Genomic DNA, 23,356 nt, shown 5'->3' with positions numbered 1-23,356 from the left:
TTCTACACAGCCACGTCAACAGCTCTATATTCTACACAGCCATGTCAACAGCTCTATATTCTACACAGCCATGTCAATAACTCTATATTCTACACAGCCATGTCAACAGCTCTATATTCTACACAGCCATGTCAATAGCTCTATATTCTACACAGCCATGTCAATAGCTATATATTCTACACAGCCATGTCAATAGCTCTATATTCTACACAGCCATGTCAATAGCTCTATATTCTACACAGCCATATCAACAGCTCTATATTCTACACAGCCATGTCAACAGCTCTATATTCTACACAGCCATATCAACAGCTCTATATTCTACACAGCCATGTCAACAGCTCTATATTCCACACAGACATGTCAATAACTCTATATTCTACACAGCCACGTCAACAGCTCTATATTCTACACAGCCATGTCAACAGCTCTATATTCTACACAGCCATGTCAATAGCTATATATTCTACACAGCCATGTCAATAGCTCTATATTCTACACAGCCATGTCAATAGCTCTCTATATTCTACATACACTCTCACTCAAAGCCATGTTGTCAGGCTTAGAAGAGTGATGGGTGTGGAGTCAGGTGCAGAGAGCAGAGGATTCGGAAAACCATTTACTCCAGACCAACAACAGCGAACAAAAAGAGGGTAATGTCGAACACAGGCGTAAAACACTCCTAAATGTACAACACCGGTACACACGCTGTAAGGGGACATAAATGAAAAGGACACTCCTGAACCAAAAACAGCAAACAAGCCCACACACACACAGGCGGGCCAACTGAACTTAAATAACCCCAACCCAAACCCCCAAACAAGGAACAGGTGAACCCAATTAGACCAAACGAAACGAAAAGGGGAAAAGGGATCGGTGGCAGCTAGTAGACCGGTGACGACGACCGCTGAGCGCCACCCGAACGGGAAGGGGAGCCACCTTCGGTGATAGTCGTGACACATGTCTATATTCTACACAGCCATGTCAACAGCTCTATATTCTACACAGCCATGTCAATAGCTCTATATTCTACATACACTCTCACTCACAGCCATGTCAATAGCTCTATATTCTACATACACTATCACTCACAGCCATGTCAATAGCTCTATATTCTACATACACTCTCACTCACAGCCATGTCAATAGCTCTATATTCTACACAGCCATGTCAACAGCTCTATATTCTACACAGCCATATCAACAGCTCTATATTCTACACAGCCATATCAACAGCTCTATATTCTACACAGCCATGTCAACAGCTCTATATTTTACACATCTTAACACATACTGTATGAAGAGGAGTCAGATGAAGACAGGCAGCAGGCAGTAATAAAATGCTACAGTGTCTCTCAGACTGTCATGTCAATTGCTCTATATTCTACACAGCCATGTCAATAGCTCTCTATATTCTACATACACTCTCACTCAAAGCCATGTCAATAGCTCTATATTCCACAGTCATGTCAACAGCTCTATATTCTACACAGCCATGCCAACAGCTCTATATTCTACACAGCCATGTCAATAGCTCTATATTCTACCCATCCTAACACATACTGTATGAAGAGGAGTCAGATGAAGACAGGCAGCAGGCAGTAATAAAATGCTACAGTGTCTCTCAGACTGTCTCAGTGAGGGTGGTGGGTTGTGTTCCTACCCCTGCACAGTGCCAACCAGAGTTAAGTGGCAGCCAGGCAATGCATACACAAGCACCCCTTAGCAGGCATGGTGCTGGAATTTTCTCCTTAATGTTATCAAACAAATATCTCCCGGGGGAAGGAGATTCACAGCCGCCTCCGCTCTGCAGCAGGTCAGCATGGCTAATTATGCGTCCCAAATGGCACCCTATTCCCTATATAGTGCACTACGTTGGACCAGAGCGCTATGGGCCCTGGTCCAAAGTAGTGCACTATAAAGGGAATAGGGGGACATTTGGTACTCAGCCTAAATTCCTCCCACTAGTGGCCAGTCCCTGGGGTCTGAGAAGCATCTGTTAATTGGGTGTTTAACCTTTGGAGAAATCCCCTGCTGATCATCAACTAATAAGTTAAGAAAGATGAGTCTTCTAAGAAGTCTTCTAACACAAGATCATCTCTCAGATAACAGTTTCAAAATGGGAGCTTCAAACAGCCTGCTCATCAGATCTCTGACAGATATAATGATTAGAGCCTAGATGTGTTCTAATTTAATAGTAAACAAACATGAAACAAATGATAATGCACTAAGACCCATTTAATAGTCAATTCAAAAACACTAATGCTCAAAAAACACCAACAGAAGATACCAAACACTTCCTCACAATACAACCAAAAACACATGAGACATGAGCTGTGTTTAAAGAAAGCGGTACGGTCACAGCTAAGTCACTCCTTCACGGTGGTACAAAGCTAAAAATACCCCGGTCATGCAAGCCCTCCAGCACAGCCTGGAGAGAAAACGACTAGCTGCCAGAGAGTCTAGAGAGAGAGAGGGGCTAGCTGCCAGAGAGTCTGGAGAGAGAGAGGGGCTAGCTGCCAGAGAGTCTGGAGAGAGAGGCTAGCTGCCAGAGAGTCTGGAGAGAGAGGCAAGCTGCCATAGAGTCTGGAGAGAGAGAGAGTCTAGCTGCCATAGAGTCTGGAGAGAGAGGTTAGCTGCCAGAGAGTCTGGAGAGAGAGAGAGGCTAGCTGCCAGAGAGTCTGGAGAGAGAGGCTAGCTGCCAGAGAGTCTGGAGAGAGAGAGAGAGAGGCTAGCTGCCAGAGAGTCTGGAGAGAGAGAGAGGCTAGCTGCCAGAGAGTCTGGAGAGAGAGGCTAGCTGCCAGAGAGTCTGGAGAGAGAGAGAGAGAGAGGCTAGCTGCCAGAGAGTCTGGAGAGAGAGAGTCTAGCTGCCATAGAGTCTGGAGAGGGAGATGCTAACTGCCAGAGAGTCTGGAGAGAGAGAAAGGGAGAGGCTAGCTGCCAGAGAGTCTAGAGAGAGAGATGCTACCTGCCATATAGTCTGGAGAGAGAGGGGGATGCTGGCTGCCAGAGAGTTTGGAGAGAGAGAGAGGGAGAGTCTAGCTGTCAGAGAGTCTAGAGAGAGAGAGATGCTAGCTGCTATAGAGTCTGGGGAGAGAGAGAGAGGCTAGCTGTCAGAGAGTCTGGAGAGAGAGAGAGAGGCTAGCTACCAGAGAGTCTAGAGCGAGAGAGAGAGGCTAGCTGCCAGATATTCTAGTGAGAGTCTAGCTGCCAGAGTCTAGCTGTCAGAGAGTCTAGAGAGAGAGATGCTAGCTGCTATAGTCTGGGGAGAGAGAGAGAGGCTAGCTGTCAGAGAGTCTAGAGAGAGAGAGAGAGAGAGAGGCTAGCTGCCAGAGAGTCTGGAGAGGGGCTAGCTACCAGAGAGTCTGGCGAGAGAGAGAGAGGCTAGCTGCCAGAGAGTCTGGGGAGAGAGAGGCTAGCTGCCAGATAGTCTGGGGAGAGAGAAAGAGGCTAGCTGCCAGAGAGTCTGGAGAGAGAGAGGCTAGCTGACAGAGAGTCTAGAGAGAGAGAGAGAGAGAGAGAGAGAGAGAGAGAAAGAGAGGCTAGCTGCCAGAGAGTCTGGAGAGGGGCTAGCTACCAGAGAGTCTGGCGAGAGAGAGAGAGAGAGGCTAGCTGCCAGAGAGTCTGGCGAGAGAGAGAGAGGCTAGCTGCCAGATAGTCTGGGGAGAGAGAAAGGCTAGCTGCCAGAGAGTCTGGCGAGAGAGAGAGAGGCTAGCTGCCAGAGAGTCAGGAGAGAGAGAGAGGCTAGCTTGCATAGTCTGGAGAAAAAGAGAAAGAGGCTAGCTGCCAGAGAGTCTGGGGAGAGAGAGAGAAAGAGGATAGCTGCTTTGGAGAGAGAGAGGCTAGCTGCCAGAGAGTCTAGAGAGAGAGGCTAGCTGCCAGAAAGTCTGTCTCCTTCTGGGAGGGAGGGTACTGATCTTTAAGGCCACTGACTACATGGGTCCACTACCTTGTGAATTACTGTAGGACTGCCTTCTTTACTTTTTTTAATGGCACAGAAATGAATTGAACTGAATAGTATAATATTCACTGAAGGGTGGAAGCTAAATGCTATTCTATGTATTTTTGCCATATTATTTCCATACTCTATTTACTTTAATAAAACTATCTGCGCGTGGATTATGGATTTTCAGCTTTTTTACGCAGTTATAAATACATACATTAAGCATTAGTGTCAGATATTGCCCTGATATACAGGACTTGAGTCCTGTTTAACATTTAGTATAATTATGGCAACAATGTGAAACACTAGCTTTTTATAATCGGTACCAGAATTCTGCTTTAAAATAGGTTTTGAAAGGCTTTGCCACAGGCATATAAGGAGCACTTTCCTGCCCATTGATGATTGACAATATTATACGTATTGCGCAATCATCTTTTGCACATGGCCTTGCGCTCCTTCTCGTGGTTTCACGGACTTGAGTAATATGTCCGGCATTCAGCCTGCATCCATCGGCTGCTCCACTTGTTGTTTTGCACCTTTTATTATTGTGTTGTGTACACCGTGTGCTAAAGTACCAGCATCAAACAGCGGAGCAGAGTTTCCATTGATGGAAAACTTAATGGAAAATTAATATTGGGAAAGTCAATAGTGATGATCTTTTACAGAATTGCGCAGCACTACATACTGTAAACTAAGCACTGACTAATCCACTATACCCTACTGAACATCCAGAGGAAATATAAACCTGGCAAATTACACTGCTATAACCCAAAATGATACCATCAGAGGGCTAAAGCCCAGACCATACTATTTCATACTGTACTGAACAAAAATATAATGTAAAGTGGAAATATAATGTAAAATGTAAAGTGTTTCAAGTTTCATGAGCTGAAATGAAAGATCCAAGAAATGTTCCTATGCACAAAAAGCGTATTTCTCTTAAATTTTGTGCACAAATTTGTTTACATCCCTGTTGGTGAGCATTTATCCTTTGCCAAGATAATTCATCCATCTGACAGGTGTGGCATATCAAAAAGGTGATTAAACAGCATGATCGTTACACAGGTGCACCTTGTGCTGGGGACATTAAAAGGCCACTCAAAGATTTGCAGTTTTGTCACACAACACAATGCCACAGATGTCTCAAGTTTTGAGGGAGCATGCAAATGGAATACTGTCTGCAGGAATGTCCACCAGAGCTGTTGCCAGATAATTAAATGTTAATTTCTCTATCATAACCCGCCTCGAACGTTTTTTTACAGAATTTGGCAGTACGTCCTACCGCCTCACATGCCCGCTTAGGACCTCCACATCCGGCGTCTTCACCTGTGGGTTCATCCGAGACCAGCCACCTGAACAGCTGATGAAACTGTATATATGTCTGTAATAAAGCCTAGTTGTGGAATCCATAGACTAGGTCCTAATACATTTATTTCAATTGACTGATTTCCTTATATGAACTGTAACTCAGTAAAATTGTTGAAATTGTTAAGTTTCTATTTTTATTCAGTATATATCACACTACATCAGTGGTTGGACTGTACTCACCCTGCACTTATCTGGTCTCATTCCATTAGAAGACCCCCCCATTATGGAATGATGTCCCGTCTCCTGCCTCTATCATCAGCACTCATCACTTTCTATGGTAGTTCTCCGAAGGTCTCTCAACTTCAACCCTGACAGTCAAACCATCCCAGACCTTGCGACTCTTTTGCTTTCCAGGTGAAGAGTCACATTATCCATAACCGAGGTGGCATTGTTTTCATTTGAGACGCAGCAATGTTTTGTCAGCCACCGCTTCAGCAGTCACACAAATATGATTTACGGAAGAGTGGCATATCTGTAATGACATATTTTGAGGTCAAAGGAAACCTTGAACATGACTGCTCTTACTTATATAAGACCGTACAAGGCCATGTACCATAATGAAGCATACCACGTACCATAATGAAGCATACCACGTACCGTAATGAAGCATACCATGTACCATAATGAAGCATACCATGTACCATAATGAAGCATACCATGTACAGTGAGCAGCCTACATCATGTATTCCATAACACCACACCAGTGTTCTCACAGTCTGAGTATAATTACTAGTAGCTTATTCAAATTCATACATTTAAAAAAGTATTAATAACTCCAATTGGTCAAAGAAAGAGAATTGAAGACTCCATACTATTTCTTTCCACTTTTGACTTAATGGTACAATATACAATTTATCATCTCCTCATTTAACACAGAAAACCATTAACCATCAGCTGAGATAAAAAAATATATATATATAATTAGGTGGGTGCTTATAGCTGTCCTATTTCACACATGTTCAAGTGTATATTAATACACATGAGTGAATTGGAAATGTGTTTTTTGCGCATCCCAACTCCCCAAGACACCCTCAGAGAGTAATGTCACAGCCAGGGTCTGCCATTATCAACAGCGATCCTAGATCAATTAGGTTTAAGGGCCTTGCTTGAGAGCACATCAACAGATTTTTCATCTTCTCAGGGATTTGAACTAGCGATCTTTCAGTGACAGGCCCACTGCTCTAACCACTAGGCTACCTGCTGCAAACCAGCCAGGAAAGCTAACCTGCCATGAGGCAGCAGCATGTATCCAATACATCATTCAAAGAAAGATAGGGAATATCTCACCAGACATGAAGAGCGAGACACACTACGTGATAGAATGAAAACACATCCGTGATGTTTTATGTAGCTCCTCTCCCTATATCTGTTTTCTGGGCGGCGGCACAGCAGATTTCACCACATTGGCATGCAGGGTTAAGGTCCGACAAGTGTGATCCTGGTTTCTGGAGGCAAAAGACGTGACAGAGTCAACCCATGCCTGTCCAAGCAGCGCTGCCTCGGTTTGAGCTATTTTCAGATGCAGACATGTATGTCTAGGGGCTGGAAAGATACTCTTGGGGCTCTCTCTGGGGAAAAGTGACACACGGCATACCACAGAATATACGCAGGAACACATTTGTGAGTATACAAACATTTGCGCTATGCAGGTTATGGGGCATTTTTGGTAAATCAACACCATTGGAACCTGTGGAAGATAGTAGCCAAGGTACAGAGAGGGATTTCAAGGTCTTGAAATTCAGGTGCTGAACCTCCGGAGGCAACACTCTCTCACACACATACACACACACACACACACACACACACACACACACACACACACAGTGAGGAAATGAAGCAATTAAAAGGAATGCCGGAATGCAATTTCTTGTCAAGTCGAAAGGGAAACGTATATGTGGGTGATGTGCAGTATTTCTTCTAGGCTGACCGTATTACATCAGATCTATTTTTACCAGTGACGTTCATGACTGATGACAGTGGCGATCTGTCAGGGAGACCACCACAGTTCTCAGGGAGACCACAACAGTTCAGGCTACAGGGAGACAGGTTAGACCCTGACACAAATGTCAGGAGGTTGACAGCTTTTCAAGGGACTGTTGGCCAACACTGTATCAAAACATCAAATCAAATGTTATTGGTGGCCTACACATATTTTGCAGATGTTATTGGTGGCGTACACATATTTTGCAGATGTTATTGGTGGCGTAGACATATTTTGCAGATGTTATTGGTGGCCTACACATATTTTGCAGATGTTATTGGTGGCGTACACATATTTTGCAGATGTTATTGGTGGCCTACACATATTTTGCAGATGTTATTGGTGGCCTACACATATTTTGCAGATGTTATTGGTGGCCTACACATATTTTGCAGATGTTATTGGTGGCGTAGACATATTTTGCAGATGTTATTGGTGGCCTACACATATTTTGCAGATGTTATTGGTGGCCTACACATATTTTGCAGATGTTATTGGTGGCGTAGACATATTTTGCAGATGTTATTGGTGGCCTACACATATTTTGCAGATGTTATTGCAGGTGCAGCGAAATGCTTATGTTTCTATCTCCAACAGTGCAGTATTACCTAAAAATACAAAACAATAAACACAGATAGAAATTAAGAAATATCAGAACAAGCAATGTCCAAATCCAGAATATAAATATGTACAGTGCCTTCGGAATGTATTCAGACCCCTTGACTTTTTCCACATTTTGTTACGTTACAGCCTTATTCTAAAATGGATTAAATAAAAACATTTCCTCAGAGACCTAATCACAGGTAGCCTAGTGGTTAGAGCATTGGACTAGTAACCGAAAGGTTGCAAGATCAAGTCCCCAAGCTGACAAGGTAAAAATCTGTTGTTCTGCCCCTGAACAAGGCAGTTAACCCCAGTGTTCCAAGGCCTTCATTGAAAATAAGAGTTTGTTCTTAACTGACTTGCCTAGTAAAATAAAAACAATAGCCCATAATGAAAAAGCAAAAACAGGTTCTTAAAATATTTTGCTGGAATGAATGCCAAGAGTCATGTCTGGAAAAAACATGGCACCATCCCTACGGTGAAGCATGGTAATGGCAGCATCATGCTGTGGGGATGTTTTTCAGCAGCAGGGACTGGGGAGACTAGTCAGGATCGAGGGAACAGAGCAAAGTACAGAGATCCTTGATGAAAACCTGCTCCAGAGCGCTCAGGACCTCAGACTGGGGTGAAGGTTCACCTTCCAACAGGACAATGACCCTAAGCACACAGTCAAGACAATGCAGGAGTGGCTTCGAGAAAAAAACTTTTTGATTATAGAATAAGACCATGACCTAACAAACTGTGGTAAAAGTTAAGGCGTCTGTATACTTTCCCGAAGGCACTGTATATAGTGTTGCGAATAGATAGTATGGACTGTATATGAATAGAAAAGGTGTGTACAGCAGTAGTTATATAATATGTACCTTGACTAGAATACAGTATATACATATGAAGTGGGTAAAACAGTATGTAAACATTATTAAAGTGACCAGTGTTCCATGACTATGTACATAAGGCAGCAGTCTCTAAGGTACAGGGTAGAGTACCTGGTGTTAGCCTGCTAGTAACAGTGTCTAAGGTTCAGGGCAGGGTGCTGGGCCGAGGCTGACTAGTGATGACTATATAACAGTCTGGTGGCCTGGAGATAGAAGCTGTTTATCAGTCTCTTGGCCACAATGTTGATGCACCTGTACTGTCTCCACCTTCTAGATGGTAGCGGGGTGAACAGGCCGTGGCTCGGGTGGCATTTATTTGCTGTTTGAAGGGAAAGACAGATGATAATTACATTTCAAAATTGGGCATTAACGTTTCACAGTGAAGGTGTTATTAATTCATGCTGAATTCCCAAAGGTATAAACTGATGGCTTTAAACCAAATAGTCTCTATGGCAGTGAGGATAATAACCTACAGTTATAAGTCACATCTAAATGTATTGCAACTTGAAATATGATTGCAAGAATACTGTATCACTCACAGTCCAGAAAGTAAGTGTGCTCCACAATAACTCAATGCTGGATAGAAATCTGCCTGGTCAGATCTTGGCTGCGTCCCAAATTGCACCTTATTCCCTATGTAGCGCACTACTTTTATGGGCCCTGGTCAAAAGGCTTGCACTGTGTAGGGAATAGGGTGCCATTTGGGACAAACACTTCTGTGGACGATTGGCACCAACAAGCCTGGACATGGTGGGGGCCATGACAGACGTCTCCTGGAAGAGGAACTCCCCCTTCACCCAAGAGGTCACAGAATGTGCCATGACTGAAGGTGTCAGCACAAACATGTTCCAAAGAAACCTGTGCAATAAAACCAACATCACTCATATTCTCCTGCCGAGGTTAGCTACACCATTAAGACAGGACAGACTGATATTTTAGGGATAATCAGGTTCAGAGCCAAGAGGTAGGCTAGCCTACCAGCGACTCCATACAAGTGGGTGGCTCTTTGTAGTATTATAGGCATCTGTCAGTTTATACCCTTGGGAATTCAGCATGAATGAATAACATTCTCAATGTGAAATGTCATTGCCCTTTATTTATTTATTTAATTATTATCTGTGTTTGGACTTCAAACAGCAAAGAAATGTAGGTTAACTTTCAATACTCGACTACTCGAGCCAAGGTAAATGAACCTAATGGCATTCAAAATGGCGGAGGAAAAAAATGCATCAATCAGCACACAGGTGTATGACATTGCTCTTTCCCCTAATGTCATGTCCATCTACACCCCATGATCTATACACACACACACTAACTGGCTGACAGCAAGTACCAGGGGAGAGCTACAGTACTGTATATATTATCAAGTGGCAGCTGTTTCATTCCACACAGCCCCTAAGAGAGAAATAATTTATATGACTTATTGACCATTGACAGTGATGGTCACTTCCTGATGATAACTTAAAAAAATGGACAAAATCGTTTTTACTTTCATGTGTAGGAATATGACAACACTATGAGGAGGTGGATATCTGATAGTTGTCAAAGGCTGATGTGTATCCAGACTGTGTTATAGGACGATGTATGGCCAAACCTATGAATGGAAGGTATGCATCTGTGGTATGCATTAATGCTTCAAAGGGAGAGTCCCAAATGACACTGTCACATCCCTCTGGAACATTACGCACACCTGGCCCCTATTCCAAGTGATTAGTAATTGTATAAGTGTAACCTTGGTTTACCAGTGTCCTGTCGATTATTGTTACAATGTCCATTGTTTTGTGTGAGTATCTGTGCTATGTTGTTTTGGCTTTCGTGCCATTGTGGATTGCGCAGATGATTACGGGTCTCGTCCCGTGTGATAATCATTGTGCGCTTGTGTTATTTATTCAAGGTACTCCTCACTCTTTTGTTTGGGTTTCAACCCTGTGTGTTGTATATGTGTTTGTTTGGTCTTCGTCCCCGTGCCTGTACACGGCACCCTGTAATTTGGGTAAAGACATTTTTTTAAACTATTACGCATTCCTGCGCCTGTCTCCCGACCCTTTATACCGAAGTGACAGGCACCATATTCCACCATATTCCCTATATAGTGCACTACTTTTGTCGAAAGTAGTGTACTACAAAGGGAAGAGAGTACCATTTGGAGTTGAAGTAGCTTCACACATTGTGAGTGCTATAATTCAAGTTTTGGTCTAATTTGTTTCTATACATCTGTATACAGTATAATGGTAGTTTAATTCAATGACCTTGGTACTCTATTCTCATAGGGCTTGACATAGAACATGTGTTGGTTAGTCTAGTGTGCTGTATGATAACATATAACATAATATATGTATGATATGATGTCACAATATGACCGTCCTTGATGTAATCTTACCTGGAATAACTCATTCTTCATCGTTGAATATTATAAATATAACGCAAGGATGTTTGACATGTCTGGCATGTTCTAGTCATAGTTTACATTTTTAAACATTTTAACTGAATTCAATGTTATTCCACAGGCCTAGCTGTCACTTCACTTTATCACCTAGGTCTAATCTAAAGCGTGACCCAGTCTAGGCAGTTCGATCATTTTGATGCAGAAGAACACTTGCGAACATAACAAATTAACACGTTTTAAAATGGACCTTTGATAGGGTACAATCCCTTTGTTTACAACACAACAGTACTACCAGTGTTATATTTGATCAGTCAAAATGAATGATTTGAAGTCACATCGCTTCAACTGCTCTGAAAATAATGAACCCCTTTAATCCCATGTAATAATGGGACAATGCGTCACGTGAATGACCGTATGCTGGAGTTATACAACGCTTCCCTTAATGTTACAAATTTTTAACTCTTTACAACTGTGTCAGCTTTGAGCACAGTGGTACAATATAACAGTGCAAAAAATAATGTATCTTTAGATAACTTTCCAGCGCGTGATTAGTCAGTAGCCTAGTTAAATAACCGTGATACAGAACATTTATCCCACCTCTATCGTGCCCATTGCCACAATAAATATACTTACCAATAATTGCCACCGTGTGTTCCTTTGACCCTGAAATACAATGCGCAAATATTTTCCCACAAATGATTTATAGACTATATGCACCTGTTTTTGAGGAGTCAGGCAGGCAGGCAGGCAGGCAGTCCATAGAGCGCAAACACTGCTGTTGGATCAGTTGCCTAGTATGGGATGAGTTCGATATCTATTCCGACAGCATCCCAGACCAGCTTCCGCAAGACAATACGCAGCTCCACAAATGCTTCACAGAAGATAATCAGTTTTCCCCAACCGTAAATGCAGTGCACGGTCGGGAAACTGCAACACACCAAATAAATTATTGCTATCCAACCTGTATGCCTGTGTGTATTTCAAGAATAGAATCCTTGTTTTAATACCGCAGTACAATATTATTTTCCCCCGAGAGCGAAAATGGCTGTGTCGCCCAACACAAGATCAGTCATTGGTGCAGCGCTGGTTTTCGTAGTCATGGAAACAACCAACAGTTCAATTTGTAAGGAAGGCATGCATGGCCTATCATGAACACGAGGTCCTTCTGAATGGAGCAAATCCACTTCCTTTCAGGGCATTTAAAAGTGCATGTTTTCTCAACATTTCACCCCCTCAAGAAACCAACGTGTTTGTGTTACTAATTAATGCATGCATCACCGTCACCGACTTTATGAATTAGGCCTAATTAATCCAATTTCTCTCATGCACAGTAGCCTATCAGGCAATCAGCTTTACCTTGTGTGCACCATATACCCATACCCTTTCGTTCTTTATTCATTGAGCTTTAGAACAAGGTGACACTGTGCTTGAAATAGACTAGGGGCAGGCAGGCAACTATTCAGCTGTGGGACGATTTTTGTGGAGCAAATGGTCAGGAGGCCAGAGCAATATAATAATTATAATAAAAGACCAGGCAACATGAATCATTGCTTCCAAAAAAAATAAAACACAGCTGTTTTCACATGTTGAGCTTAAATTAAATTTAACAAAACATATTTCCCATGTATTAAATTTAGAGTTCACATGTTAGCACCACCTTTCACATGTGAGGATCTCACCTCACATGTGAATTGCAGTTTCACATGTTCAAAACGTTCACATCTGAAAATCAAATATGTAGTTCCACATGTGAAAAATGTTCACCTGGACATCTCACTTTCACAAGTTGAATTGCCGTTTCACATTTAAAACAACTCCAAATGTAATGAAATTCAATAACGTGAGAAAATCGAATTTGCAGGTTCACATGTAATAACACTCCACATGTGAAACATTTTTTTGTCAGAGCAAATGAATTTGTACACTGCAAATTGACCATAACTAAGCCCAAAGAGAGATTGAATTTGAAAATAACAATCATTTCACACCTTGATTACATTGAGACACCAGCACATATTGATCTTTTCTTATTTGCGGGAATACTTGGGAACAGATTTCATAAATAAATATATTTTTTTATCTGAAATCTTGGTGATTTTACAGTCTTTAAAAAAAACTAAAATCCCCCAAGTCAAAAATAATAATTTGGGGGACAAAAAATTGACTTTAGTGCTGGGCTTTACAATACTTGTATCATATGAAAGAGTGCCCAGAACCCAATGTTATTTTTTGTAACTCTGTATCTATTCTCCACTCTCCCACCCCTACCCCACCACAGTGTGGGTGAGCCTGTCCTGTCCTGCTGAAGACGTAGTGGGACTGTGATGACGGGTGACTGATCTGCCATATCACTTAGTGGTTCAGTATCTGGTTGTGTTTCAAAATACAACCTATAATTATGCCTCTCCCCTGGTCCACTTCCCCTGGTCCACTTCCGAGCTATTTAACCTGCATATGTGCCAAGTAGCTAGCTGATAAAACGCTATTGAAAGAATTCTGTTCTTATCTTTGCCTTTCTCAGACTCCTAACTGCCACGTCCATCTGATAACAACCTTTATCACAATTCTAAATTGACTTGTTTTGGAGTGGAGTGATCATGCTGAAATACTAAAGTCAATCACACATTTTCCTCTTTGTTCTGTTGAACGGCCAACCTTATGGTTCAATTGAAAAAGTATGTAGGCCTGCGGTACTACCTGCAGTAAGCTAAGTGGAGGGAGGGTGATGTTGTGACAGCCATGTATCAAAGTGCACAGGACAGTTGTGATAAACAGAAGCCCTGTCGGCCAGACCCGACCACGCAGCATCCCATAAAAGTTCAACAATTGTAACACTTGAGACAGGAGATAATGTCCAGATGAAGAGCAGCTTACTGATCAAAACATGGCGCTTCTGTTAGAATCGGTCTTGTTTATGCTCGACTCTTTGAGCCCTTCTTCTTAACGTCAGTATGGGGTCCGAGGTCAGGGTACTCAATATGCATATCTGCTGAATTGCACGTGAGAGGCTATGGCCTGGAGTGAACAATCGAGTCAATATTTCCATAGATTGTTCTTGACTCCAGGTTACTGAATTTATACAGAGGTCAACAACCCTAGCTACTGAACCTAAGAGGACACAATTGGACTATTCTGAACTTCAGATTGCATCAGGTGGATAATTCTGCAATATTTGCATGTTTCATTACTCTGCAAATAATTTGCTCATTTATTGCTAATTTGCATTTTGGGTATACTGTATCCTAGTATCTGCTGTTTCAGCGCCTGTCCAACCACACATCTAAATGTATCCTTTGTGCTGTCAACTTTCTCCTGCAACACCATGTCCACAGAGAGGTGATACTATGTACTGCCAAGAGATTGTCTCTGTAAGATCAGCAAATGAAACAAGAACGAAAATACTGAATGCTTACTGTGATTTTTCACTTACACTTCAAAGGCTTGTGGAGCAAAGTGTCAATTTAGAGAAGTCAATTATTACATCTGTATTTACTGCAACAAAAATAATGGAGGAGCATCTCTGAAAAATACCCCTTTTCTCAGTTTCAAAAGCAAGCTCTCTAACTCTTTGGCTGGCACAGACACAAAAGGGAAATCTTCAGGCTGAGATAGACGTGGCTGGTGCCAGTTAGCGCCGGGGCCCTGGGCGGGCGGCCTTACCTTGGCCAGCTGACATGTTCAATGCTGCCCCATGGTTCTCTCCTCTCCACTTCACACCGCCCCTGAAGTGCTAAGCCAGGGATGCGTCCCAAATGGCACTCTATTCCCTAAATTGCACTGCTTATGACCAGAGCTCTATGGGCCCTGGGCAAAAGTAGTGCACTACATAGAGAATAGGGTGCCATTTGGGATGCAGGCTGCCACAGAACCCTGGCCAAACAACATCCTATCCATCCACCCTGGATTTACAGCACTCTGTCCCGAAGCCCGCTCACTGTCCTAGCAGATTTAAGGCTGTTTTGTGCTTTTGCCTGTGATTATATCAAAATAGATGTGATGAAAGTAGACCACGGCAGAAACATGTACATGCACTGATTTTGTTCGTCCTGTTTAGGGTGTGCTGTGAAAATAATGCATAAAAGCATAGGAAGGACAGTGTAAATGATACAGACACATTAAAAGTAGAGATTAGCAGCGAAGGGCATTGAAACATAAGCCCCAAATCTTTCTGGGACATTTTGGGGATGACACGGATCCTTTCTGTGTTAATCTCTCTCACATGGATATGAAACACTTACTTTCTGCCTTTTCTGATGCTGGACATCTAGGTTGGTCTGTCTGCCTGTTTGCTGGAGAAGACATACAGTACAGTTTTACACACACACACACGTATTTCTATGTAACAGAGTGTCATTGACTAGGCTATATCACGCAAATATATATGTGTATGTGAATGTACACTTATCTAATTAGATTTAAACAGCGCAAGAGGGAAAAAAAACATTTGATGAAGGGTGAATAGACATCCGTCAGTAAAATCAATATTGACAGTTGAACCAGTGGCACCCTGTGGAGCCCTGTGACACCCTGTGGAGCCCTGTGGCACCCTGTGGAGCCCTGTGGCACCCTGTGGAGCCCTGTGGCACCCTGTGGCACCCTGTGGAGCCCTGTGGCACCCTGTGGAGCCCTGTGGCACCCTGTGGAGCCCTGTGGAGCCCTGTGGCACCCTGTGGAGCCATGTGGCACCCTGTGGAGCCCTGTGGCACCCTGTGGAGCCCTGTGGAGCCCTGTGGCACCCTGTGGAGCCCTGTGGCACCCTGTGGAGCCCTGTAGAGCCCTGTGGAGCCCTGTGGAGTCCTGTGGCACCCTGTGGAGCCCTCTGGCACACTGTGGCACCCTGTGGAGCCCTGTGGCACCCTGTGGAGCCCTGTGGCCCCCTGTGGAGCCCTGTGGCACCCTGTGGAGCCCTGTGGAGCCCTGTGTCACCCTGTGGCACCCTGTGGAGCCATGTGGCACCCTGTGGAGCCCTGTGGCACCCTGTGGAGCCCAGTGGCACCCTGTGGAGCCCTGTGGAGCCCTGTGGCACCCTGTGGAGCCCTGTGGCACCCCGTGGAGCCCTGTAGAGCCCTGTGGAGCCCTGTGGAGTCCTGTGGCACCCTGTGGAGCCCTCTGGCACACTGTGGCACCCTGTGGAGCCCTGTGGCATCCTGTGGAGCCCTGTGGCACCCTGTGGAGCCCTGTACGTGAGAGATCCTCATCTATCAATTGCTATTGATCTACGGCAAAGGGGAAATCTAAATAGAGAATAACAGCCTCGTACTATGCATTTTTTTCAGCATAGGAGTAGAATAGTGTGGATGTGTGGATGTGCCCATCCACACTGAGATGTCTAATATCTAACAGTCATCAGTGTTGTATCAATCAAAGAGCAGAAGATAGTTGAATCTATCTTCTGAAGTCAGCAGGGTAAGAAGTGTAATCTATAACAGTCCTTAGAGTTTGTAAACGCATCTATCTTCTGAAGTCAGCAGGGTAAGAAGTGTAATCTATAACAGTCCTTAGAGTTTGTAAACGCATCTATCTTCTGAAGTCAGCAGGGTAAGAAATGTAATCTATAACAGTCCTTAGAGTTTGTAAACGCATCTATCTTCTGAAGTCAGCAGGGTAAGAAGTGTAATCTATAACAGTCCTTAGAGTTTGTAAACGCATCTATCTTCTGAAGTCAGCAGGGTAAGAAGTGTAATCTATAACAGTCCTTAGAGTTTGTAAACGCATCTATCTTCTGAAGTCAGCAGGGTAAGAAATGTAATCTATAACAGTCCTTAGAGTTTGTAAACGCATCTATCTTCTGAAGTCAGCAGGGTAAGAAATGTAATCTATAACAGTCATTAGAGTTTGTAAACGCATCTATCTTCTGAAGTCAGCAGGGTAAGAAGTGTAATCTATAACAGTCCTTAGAGTTTGTAAACGCATCTATCTTCTGAAGTCAGCAGGGTAAGAAGTGTAATCTATAACAGTCCTTAGAGTTTGTAAACGCATCTATCTTCTGAAGTCAGCAGGGTAAGAAGTGTAATCTATAACAGTCATTAGAGTTTGTAAACGCATCTATCAGCGTTACAAAAAGTCCATCTACTTCATAAACTCAGTGCTTTATAGCTGAAGACATTAATCTCTTGAGAATTCTCTTTTTTCTCTGGTCTATTACCAAATAATGAGCTGTCTGATCGTAAATCTGTTCGGGGGGCAAACTGTGCATTTAATAAAACATAATTTGTGGAGAGATATTATTATGTAGACATTTGCATTTTGTCTGCTGCACTTTGGTGGGAGTCTTCATGTGTGTCTGTATGGCTAGTAGAGGAAGTGTTGTTGGAGGCAGGTTCCCACCCTTGTACAGTCCTGAAAGAGCAATGGGGGCTCAGTAATCTCAAGGGACCCCCAAAAGAGGATCAAGTTACCTCAGGATAGAGAATCCTCTGTCCACCTCACAGTGTCATGGCTGTCTCCCATTTGTTCGCCCCACCACTCACACACAAAGTCTCGTCAAATGTAATTGGAATCTGGCTACACAGAATACAATGACAATGGGAAGAGCAGCACTACTTTTGGAGCCACTGGCTGTGAAAAACAGGTCATACCTGGATCTGAATCCACATACCGAATGCCCACTCCTACCCATGCAGAGCCATGGGAGGGATGCACAGGAAACCAAAATCAGTCAAACCTTCTGAAACCTTTCACTGGTGGGCTAGAGTTTCAGAAGCGATGACGACAAACGCTCTCTCATGGCTCTAGGGAAGCCCACTGGTGAACATACGCTTGCACTGTTATCTGAAAATGTTCTCCAGGTTTGTAGATAAACAGGATGGTTAAAAGCTGGATGGTTAATAAAAAAAACGATTTATCAGCTTTTAAATGTTTTGTCCAAGTCGAGAGATACAGCGCAAAAAAAATATATAGGTTAAATAAATAATAAAATACAAAAAATAAATGAATAAGCCTGCAGCAGGGGCAAGCAATCCGGATATTGATTGCTCCTGGCTGCATTCTGATCTGCTATTTGTCAAACAAATAACACCTATTTTCCACAGCCCGCTCTGCACAATGGCTATGTTTAAATAGGGTAATCTGAAGTGTTGAACACTGGGAATAATGTAGCCTTGATGGTATCAGTCACTGTTGGCAGGTCACAGAGACTAGAAATACTCCAAACACAATCTGCCAAATCTGAAAAGATTTCAGCATGGGCCCTCAGATCCTCAAAAAGTTCTACAGCTGCACAATCGAGAGCATATTGGCTGGCTGCATCCCCGCTTGATATGGCAACTGCTTGGCATCCAACTGCAAGGCGCTACAGAGGGTAGTGCGTATGGCCCAGTACATCACTGGGGCCGAGTTCCCTGCAATCCAGGACCTCTATACCAGGTGGTGTCAGAGGAAGGACCCCAAAATTGTCAAGGATTTCAGCTACCAAAGCCACAGACTGTTCTCTCTGCTAGTACAGCTGGTACAGCAAGCCATACTAGTGTACCAAGTCTGGAACCAACAGGACCCTGAACAGCTTCTACACCAAAGCCTTAAGACTTCTAAACAAGATGACTTACTAGCTAATCAAATGGCATCCCATGGTGGACATGGTGGCTGGTTCATTCCTGCAGCCCTTCAGCCCAGCAGGGAGGTAATGTTCTGTGATTGGGACATGGTGGTTCATTCCTGCAGCCCTGCAGCCCAGCAGGGAGGTAATGTTCTGTGATTGGGACATGGTGGTTCATTCCTGCAGCCCTGCAGCCCAGCAGGGAGGTAATGTTCTGTGATTGGGACATGGTGGTTCATTCCTGCAGCCCTGCAGCCCAGCAGGGAGGTAATGTTCTGTGATTGGGACATGGTGGTTCATTCCTGCAGCCCTGCAGCCCAGCAGGGAGGTAATGTTCTGTGATTGGGACATGGTGGCTGGTTCATTCCTGCAGCCCTGCTGCAAGGGGTAACAAACTCATTCCATGGAGGGCCTAGTGTCCGCGGGTTTTTGTTTTTTCCTTTCAATCAAGACCTAGACAACCAGGTGAGTGAAGTTCTCTACTAACTAATTAATGACCTTAATTCATCAATCAAGACCTAGACAACCAGGTGAGTGGAGTTCTCTACTAACTAATGACCTTAATTAATCAATCAAGACCTAGACAACTAGGTGAGGGGAGTTCTCTACTAACTAATTAATGACCTTAATTCATCAATCAAGACCTAGACAACCAGGTGAGGGGAGTTCTCTACTAATTAATTAATGACCTTAATTCATCAATCAAGACCTAGACAACCAGGTGAGGGGAGTTCTCTACTAATTAATTCATGACCTTAATTCATCAATCAAGTACATGGGAGAGCGAAAACCCGCAGAAAATCAGCCCTCTGTGGAAGGAGTTTGACACGTGTCTTAGGGAGCGAAAGCCGGCTCAGCTGGGGGTAAGAATGCGTCTCAAATGGCACCCCATTCCCTATATAGTGCACCCCTTTTGACCAGAACTCTATGGACACTGGTCAAAAGCAGAGCACTACAAAGGAAATAGGGTGCCATTTGGGATGTGGCCAAAGAGTCCCAGTAATACCCCCTATACATCCAAGCACTCTCACTCACTCATCCTATAGGCTTCAGTTCACTGTGGGCCCATCTAGACAGTAATAATGTTAGACAGCTCAGTAATCTGAAGGGTAAACAAGTTAGGAATGTACAGAGGCTGGATGATCACTCTCCCTGGATACATGATCACTCAATAAGCCCCTCTCTCTTTCTCCTTGTTTTGAAGACAGATATTATAGTCTGTTTTACACGGAGTGTAAAAAACATTAGGAACTCTTTCCATGATATAGACTGACCAGGTGAATCCAGGTGACCGCTATGATCCCTTAATGATGTTACTTGTTAAATCCACTTCAATCAGTGTAGATGAAGGGGAGGAGACAGGTTAATGAAGGATTTTTAAGCCTTGAGACAACTGAGACATGGATTGTGTGTGTGTGTCATTCAGAGGGTGAATGGGCTAGACAAAAGATTTAAGTGCCTTTGAATCGGGTATGGAAGTTTGTGTCACGAACTGCAATGCTGCTGGGTTTTCCATGCTCAACAGTTTCCTGTGTGTATCAAAAATGTTCCAAAGCACATCCAGCCAACTTGACACAACTGTGGGAAGCATTGGAGTAAACATGGGCCAACATCCCTGTGGAACGCTTCCGAACACCTTGTAGATGTTCACGCCTCGATAAATTGAGGCTGTTCTGAGGGAAAAGGGGAAGGTGTTCTTAATGTTTTGTCCACTCAGTGTATATGCCCTTCATGCCAGTTATCCTCCCCTCAGATATCTAGCACCATTTTAAACCAAGGATGCACCAGTCAGGCAGCACATTCTAACCCAGTACTACTCCACCTGCTGATTGTTATCCTTCATCATGACAAGGGCATTTTCTGATGGGTTACACAACAAGTTCCCATGTTTGGAGCTTGAATTGAGTTTCGATTCAATTGTGCAATCACTTCCCAAGGCAGGACCTGTATATAGCCTACACGTCATCTTCAAATCCTAACCTATATATCATCTGAAAGTATTACGACATCTCCAAATATACAACCTGTTTCTTAGCACTGCTGTGTACATTAGTAACTAAATACAGGCTTCTGGATGGATATGAGCTCCCTACGAATCCAGAATCCAAGGCCCATACATTAGAACATGGTGCAAGCCAAGATATATAAACAGATTCAGTGTCTTTCTTGTATCTGTTACTGTTGGCGCTCCCGAGTGGCACAGCTCTCTAAGGCACTGCATCTCAGTGCTAGAGGCATCCTAACAGACCCTGGTTTGATTCCAGGCTGTATCACATTTGGCTGTGATTGGGAGTCCCATAGGATGGTACACAATTGGCCCAGCATCGTCGGGCTAGGCTATGATTGTAAATAAGAATTTGTTCTTAACTATTTGCCTAGTTAAATAAAGGTTAAATAAAAAATAACATCTTTATAGAATTACAACGTAGTACCCTACATACCATTATGTTTCATCTCTGTTGTTGTAATGAACCCTAGAGATGAACTTATTCTCTTCTAGTTTCAGTATTACTGTAATGAAAATACCAGATTGTCTGCATAATCAAATAAAATTCAGCTCAGACATCCATAAATACCCCATTAGACATGCCACCAGGGGTCTCTTCACAGGCCCCAAGTCCAAAATGAATTCTTGGCAACGCAGAGTACTATACAGAGTCATGATCCAATGAAACTCCCTTCCATCTCTAATTACTCAAGCAAACAGCAGAATTACCTTTAAAAAAAGATTAAACAACTTAATGGAACCGTGGGGACTGTGAGGGGACACACAAACACACACAATTGTTTTTTACATCATTTTATTATTATTGTTTGTATATTGTTGTTTTGAATTTGTGTGACTGTCCTTGTTTAGTGTATCAGTGTTTTGTCACTTGTTATTGTTTTGTTTTTGTGTGGACCCCAGAAAGAATAGCTGCTGACTCTGCAAAAGCTAATGGGGATCCAAATAAACAAATAAACATTGACTATAGTCGCACATTAAAACGCATGGTGTCATTTGAACGATCAGTCAACAATTCCTCACGTTCTCAGGTAGAGATGCTATAGTGAAAAAAATGGTCATCTGGATTACATCGCCACACTGGAGAACAGGAAGAAAACAAGTCTGTGTCATGTCAACATGTTGAAACCATACTTCGCCCGCTACCATTGGGCGGAGAAGTCGGTGGAAACCGGTAGAGATGTTCTCTAAACCTAGAGTCCGAATTGAGTCCTAAGTCCCCTGTGCTTGAGTCAGAGTCCAAGTCGGAGTCACCAATGGTCGAGTCACTAGTTGAGTTATGAGTTCCTATGGCTGAAGTCCCCGTGCTCGAGACCTGGTCCAAGTGCTCCAGTCTGAGTCACTGGGTGCACCTAATCTCAAAATAAAGATAGTGTAGTGGCAAGAAGGATTTGGTCAATAAATTGTTTGTTATCCATTTTCCTTTTTTTTCTGTGCCACAAAATGTTTGCATATAGGCAACTGGTAATATTACCAGGCCCACGTTCAGTTGCAAAACATTCTTGAAAGCTGCAGATAGAAATTTCATGAATAGAGCCAATGTTATACCATATTCAACATGTCAGAGAGGCATGTTTGTTCTACATAGAATATTTATTTCTGAACGTTCCAAAACGTTGCGCCCTGCTGAACACACCCCAGGTTGTTAGCTGTAGCTAGCTAAAGAGGTAACATGAACAAACAAGATGTAGCCTAAACAAATGGTTAATGGTGCGGTCTGCAAGTACCCTAGTTTTAGAATGGCCCGGGATATGCTTTATGAATGAAAAATACGACCTGCCAATGCACAATAGAAAATAAAAAAACATAGCGCCGGTATTATGGGTAATATCTTTTGAACGGTAATGGCTAGAATCATGCCGTTTTCTCAGAGGAAAAAAGGGAGACTTGGCTAGTTCATTGGCTTGAGACTGAAGCTCAGCTGGTTCTCAACAGGCTGCTTGCCAAGTCACTAAGCACTCTGTATCAACTGTAACATCCTGTTTCACCGACTTGTGGCTGAAGAAGAACATGGATAACATAGTTAGCTGGGTTTTCAGTGCATTGGCAAGACAAAACAGCAGATTTACCAAATTATATTTTGAAAGAGGATGTAAAGTACTTTAAGCATATGTTTGCGTTTGTCTCCATCTCCACTAACCAAAGCTAATTGTATGGATTTCCCCCCCTATTAATGATGTAAAATTAGCAGCTGTACAGAAAGACTCATGTGAAGGCCAAATTACAGAGGAGGAACTTCTTGATGCAATTAAAGCCTTTAAGTCCAGGAAATCTTCAGGGCTGGATGGCGTACCAGTGGAGGTATTCCAAACATTTGTTGATATACTCAGAGGGCCATTATTAGCATGTTTTAACCACTCCTATATAAATGGTATATTATTAAACACTCAACAAGAAGGTCTACTTTCACTATTACTGTAACGGCTGATTTCTTCCTCTGAAGAGGTGTAGCAAGGATCGGACCAAGATGCGGCGTGGTAAGTGTCCATGTTTTAATAAGAAAAACTAACATGAACACAAAATACAAAAACAATAAATGTGACCAAACCGAAACAATCCCGTGTGGCACAAACACTGACACAAGAAACAATCACCCACAAACCAACAGTGAAAAACAGGCTACCTATGTATGATTCTCAATCAGAGACAACTAACGACACC

The 23,356-nt window shown here is 43.1% G+C and overlaps 1 protein-coding gene across 33 annotated transcripts in view; it reads right to left on the bottom strand.

The window, feature by feature from the left end:
• The window catches only part of sorbs2b (sorbin and SH3 domain containing 2b), an 83,483-nt gene extending 71,156 nt beyond the window's left edge, over positions 1 to 12,327 (bottom strand). For 16 of the 33 annotated variants that reach the window (XM_036970458.2, XM_090220315.1, XM_090220318.1 and 13 more), the window contains exon 1: positions 11,874 to 12,327. The gene's annotated coding sequence lies outside the window, so the exon portion shown is untranslated. Of the gene's footprint in view, positions 1 to 6,598; positions 6,757 to 11,789 lie in introns of those variants that run through there. The other 17 variants (XM_036970463.2, XM_090220320.1, XM_090220322.1 and 14 more) reach the window with 7 other exon arrangements.
• Between the last annotated feature and the right edge of the window lie 11,029 nt (positions 12,328 to 23,356).

This window comes from Oncorhynchus mykiss, chromosome 25, assembly GCF_057628025.1.
Source record: "Oncorhynchus mykiss isolate SJ-2025 chromosome 25, ASM5762802v1, whole genome shotgun sequence".
NCBI classification, from domain to species: domain Eukaryota; kingdom Metazoa; phylum Chordata; class Actinopteri; order Salmoniformes; family Salmonidae; genus Oncorhynchus; species Oncorhynchus mykiss.
Note: the sequence above shows the minus strand (reverse complement) of the source record. Positions and strands in the feature narration are given on the sequence as shown.